General features: G+C 36.7%; 1 pseudogene; it reads right to left on the reverse strand.

Moving 5' to 3' along the window:
• Positions 1 to 658: 658 nt before the first annotated feature.
• On the reverse strand, positions 659 to 1,896 carry LOC132487463 (DNA primase small subunit-like; annotated as a pseudogene).
• Between the last annotated feature and the right edge of the window lie 3,534 nt (positions 1,897 to 5,430).

The following is a 5,430-nucleotide window of genomic DNA, read 5'->3' on the forward strand; positions in this document are numbered from 1 at the left end:
ATGAAACTTGTTTTACTTTTATTTATATCTGTATGTTTATATTGTGCCATAGTGTAAAATGTATATTTTTCAATTTTTAAAAAATTTTATTGAAGTATAGTTGATTTACAGTGTTAATTTCTACTGAACAGCAAAGTGACTCAGTAAAATGTATTTCTTATTGTGTGTTTTAGTCAAAAACATTTGAAAACCATTGTTGTAGGGTTTACATCCTGTCCTGCCTTCTCTGAGAACTCTTTCTGGGTTACACCAGCCCCTAATGATTCATCAGTCCCTTTGCCTTTTATCACTTATTTGTGCCACATATTTGATGCCTTTTTAATGCTTTCTTGTATTAAACTTCTCATGTGTACGTGTCTTTTCTGTGTAATTGAATTTAAACTTCTTCAAAGTTGTGAATGTTAGGCTTCTTTGTATACTTAATTTTTGGTCTCTAAGATGACACTATACACATGATGACTAATTGGCAAGCAAGTCAGATCTCAGCTCATATGTCATTTTTCAGAGCTGCATTTCTCTTTTTCTTTTTTTTTTCTTCTTTTTTTCTTTAGTTCTGCTATATTTGTTAAATGGCTCTTGTAGTATTTGATTCTTGGTTGAAGGTAGAAGATATTCACATTGGTATAAAGGGAGTAGTTATTTTCAGAAGTCTTTTTATTTATAAATCACTCTTCTTGAGAAGTTCTCCTTTTCGAGATTTATCCAGGTTTTCAAGAAACTGCTCAAAAACTTTTACAAAAGGAGCTAGACTGGTCTTCTTATAATCTCTGGTTCTGTTTTTGATATCAGTTTCAGCTCCATTCTCTTTTTCTTCTTCATTAGTGAAATTAGCATCCAATTCATGGCAAATGGAACTTATGGTTGGGACAGGAAATGGATCAAACTGATCCACTTTCTGTAAATCAATAGGCACAGAAATGCAACCTGTTTTAGGATGAACACTAAAAGGGCTCTTCAGTAAATGATTGATTCCTTTGCTAACATTGATATCCAGTTGTGGAAAACAGTACTGGAGCATGATCTCCCACTCAAGCCAGGGTCATTTTTGCTGTTATTCTGATACCTGCTGGCTGCTTTCTTCAAGTGCCCCCAATGCTGAAGTGAACTGTGATGCTTTTGGAAGCTTTGTTGTAGTTCATCATGTATTGTTTCAGGAACAAGGGTTAAAATCTTATCCCAGCTTTCTTTATTCTCAAGAATATCTTAATCTACCAAAGCATATTCTTCAAAGTATTTTTCATTATGTTTATAGATTTTCTGACAAAAGGGTGAATTTTTGTTACTTCGATGAACTTTCTTTTTAACGTCCTGACCACCCTTTACAAGATTCAAACATTCAGATATCCCAGAACGTACTGCAGAGGACAGTTTTCTAACTGATTCATCACAGACCCAAAAATTAACATATCTTCTTCCAGAATATACCCAGAGATGATGTTTAAATCCAAAGTCCTCCTTCAATGCTCGGTTGATGATGTGTATGGCCATCGTCATGAGGGTCCAGCACTTAGAACACATGTCTGCACAACTACAATGTCTCCTCACATCATCATAGTCTGTCATGTCAATGTCAAACACCAGGTCTTTTTCCTGAGCCTGGAAAGCTCCCAGATGCACTGTATTGTGTTGATTTGGTCTGTGGGACTATACTAAGCCTATATCAATCTTGTATGGATTCATTTTCTGCATCTCCTTTTCCAGATCGCTCTGGTTGTTGAAGGATTGGTACTGAATGTAAATATCACCTTTCAATGTGAATGAAAATTCATGATGTTGAAAGTAATTCTTTACCACTCTGCCATAGTTGAGCAAGTGATAGTACTGGGCTTAGGGAAAGAGCCTCTGGTAATAAAGCTTAAGCACCTCGGGCAGCTGGGTGAGGTCAAATGCCTTCATGGAGCACGGAACTCAACTCAGGGAGGGATGCATTTCTTAAACCTGTTCCCTGCCTCTGCTCTAAGCTAGATCATGTCCCTATTACTGGCTCTCATAGCACTTTATTTTTATTTATTTATTTTTCATTTTATTTATTTGTTTGTTTGTTTGTTTAACATCTTTATTGGAGTATAATTGCTTTACAATGGTGTATTAGTTTCTGCTTTATTCTCCTGGCACTTTGCAATGCCTTCATAACAAGTACTGGAGTTTGAATATAAGCATTTGAGTGACTAGGTAAACTGTTTCCTCCACAAAAGAGTCAACTTCCTCAAAGTGGACAAGATCTGTCGAGCTCACTTGTACCGAGCACAGTACTTGGCACATGATGGGCACTCAATACATATTTGTTGGCTGACTGATTGACTGACGGGCTAAATGACTTAAAGAATGACCAGTAGTTCTGGCAGAGGCAGCATGCCCATTCTTACTTGTTATCAGAAAGGTGTTTTGCTAATGAATGTGGGATGAGAAAGAAAGACTCAGATCTAATGATTTGAGGAAGTTAGAGCTTTGTCTGGGGACATTATTGTGTTTCTTCAATTGTGCTATCAGCACCTTATTTTTGGTTTGCCTGTACCTGGCTATGGAAGTGGATCTGTGAAGAAACAGCGACATGAATGACACCTCCGGATCTTTGGATAACTGCTATGGAGAAAATGGATTCTACTGTATGAGGTTCAGTTTGTGACATACATAAGAAATGCCTCTTAGAACTTGTAAGCTGTTTCTTCTTCTTGATAGACTGACAGTCTTCTTTTTACTAGATAAATAAGAGCTGCTACCCCTCTGATTTCCCTCTTTGCCTTGGCTCATAATGCAGACCTAAGATTTGGGTTAAAATGCAATAGGTTTTTTTCAATATGTGTATTTTGGGAATATGTATTTATCTTCTCTTTCTCCAGCCTTTTATAGCTTGCTTTTTTTGCGGTTTGTCTTTTTTTAATTTATTTATTTATTCATTCATTCATTCATTCATTTGGGATTATGTGCTCCTTGTTTAATTATACCTATGTTAGAATACTATAGAGGAAATGGTATCAGCCTTGGTGTTGGAAAGACCTGGGTTCAAATTCTGAGCAAATTTGTATGGTAATACTTCCCAGCTATGTGATCGTGGAAAAAACACCCTTCTGTGTCTTAGGCTTCTCATGTGTAAAATGAGACCAACACTATTTTCTTCATTGTTTTAATTATTATCTGAGTTATTAGCACAGCGTTCAGCACATTTTAGGTACTCAGAAAACATTAGCTCTCTTTCTTTCCATTTATGGTGTATAACTTCAAATCCTTTTTCGGAGGGAGGTAAATAGGATCCATGATAACCAGCTGGTTTGGTGTGTTAATGTTACATTTTCTATTTTTTTTGAGAAGTTGGGAAAATAATCTTGTTTCTCTCAATTGCTTTATCTATAAAATGAAGAAAATAATAATCATTATGTACTACCTCAGGGAATTATTTGTTAATACTATTGATGTGCACAGTATTTGAAGATGCTTATCTACTGTCTCAAGGATAATCTTGAAAAGGATAAAAGATAATTTGATATGCTGAGAAAATCATTTCTAGTTTCAATAATCAGGTTTTTGTATTAATCACGTAAAATGATTTTTTTTTAAAAAAATAGTGTTTTAGGTGGAAATTCATCTTATGTTTCTTGAGAAAATTGAAGATGAAATAATTCACATTCTATGCTCTCCTAAATGGTTATAGTGTAGAACCAGGTATCAGAAACAAGCCAAATGTCTGGTATCTAGGAGGTCGATAACCAGGGAATGAGACACTCGTATCTGATATTCCAGGTAGGCAGGAGTTCAATGTGTAGAGAATGAAGGTAGTTCAAAATATGATTCCATCAACAGATGCATAGAAAGGAAATGAGCAGAGTACTTTTCTCTAGTTTCCTTTACACTTCTTGGGCTTTATATATGAACCTGTGGTTATAGGTGTATTATGGAAGTAATTGTCACTTAGGGAATTCTGCTATTATATTTATGGTTTGAATGAAATATGAGACCTTGTTTTCCTCATTATATGATTTTTTAAACCAAGATTCCTGGAATTACTATATTAATGAGTAAATTGAACATTGAAATCATTAGTTTAACAAACTTTGAGTTTCAGGTATTTTGAAAGATGCTGGGGATAAAAGACATATTTTATCTTTGAAAAGTTCATGGATCTGTGGAGAGAGAGACACCTGAAGAAGATGATGAGCAAATGGTGAGAGCCATGGAGTCAAGTCCCACGTGCTCTGGCAGGAGGGAAGCTGGAGCAGCAATTTATATTTTATCAGACGGTGGTTTATACCAACCCACTCTTCCCTTCACCCCTGCAGCACACACCCTGAAGTGACACAGGTAGGATGAAGAATTTCCTTTCTTTGGAGCCTATTTGGCTTATGTGAAACTATAATTATTTGCTAAGGTCAAGTGGAGAAATTAGATAACTGTCATGGAGGTTCAAGGAAAGATTCTATTTTGCCATTGAACTTTGTATGCCTTTGCCATTTCAACTAACATACTTTAAAAAAATTAATTAATTTTATTTTTGGCTGTGTTGGGTCTTCTTTGCTGCGCGTGCTGTCTCTAGTTGCAGCGAGCAGGGGCTACTCTTGGTTGCAGTGCGCGGGCTTCTCACTACGGTGGCTTCTCTTGTTGTGGAGCACGGGCTCTAGGCATGCGGGCTTCAGTAGTTGTGGCGCACGGGCTCAGTAGTTGTGGCTCGTGGGCTCTAGAGTGCAGGCTCAGTAGTTGTGGTGCATGGGCTTAGTTGCTCCACAGTATGTGGGATCTTCCAGGACCAGGGCTCGAACCTGTGTCCCCTACATTGGCAGGTGGATTCTTAACCACTGCGCCACCAGGGAAGTCCCTAACATGCTTTTTGATACATATATTTGCTCAAGAATCTTTTTTTCCACATTTACTTAAACATTCTTGGCTCAGCCCAAACAATACTCTGTCCCCTATCCCTTTAATGAGAATTGATCATTTCTTTTGGTTTCTAGAAAGCAGAATATTAGAACTAGAAAAGATTTTCCTTTCTTTATTTTACAAAAATGGTAAAATGGTTTTATTTTTAGAATCAACACAGTTTTGAGAAATTTAATACGTCACCAACTGGGCAAAATTTCTCTTTTACTCTCTTTGTGGAGCTGTATGATTGTATTTTCTGTGCTACTGCTTCAAAGATAGTTTCACTTTTATTATTTGCAAAACATGTCAGTTCAATATCTGGGGAAAATGTTTTGGGGCGAGAAACAGCCACTGCATGCTTTAACAATTGTGGATATGAAGAGTGGTGGTTTTGCGTGATGAGAACCTCATACTGCTAATAAACTTAAGAAAATGATAACATGTTAGTAAGCGTCAGTTATCTATTAAAAATCTATTTTTTATTTGCTTTTAACATATAGTAGTCTGGCCACTATGTAATAATCTGAGCCCCACATTTCCCAGCAGCTGGGGAGCTGGCTTTGGCAGCTTTGGCTTCCC

This window comes from Mesoplodon densirostris, chromosome 1 (assembly GCF_025265405.1).
Source record: "Mesoplodon densirostris isolate mMesDen1 chromosome 1, mMesDen1 primary haplotype, whole genome shotgun sequence".
NCBI lineage: Eukaryota > Metazoa > Chordata > Mammalia > Artiodactyla > Ziphiidae > Mesoplodon > Mesoplodon densirostris.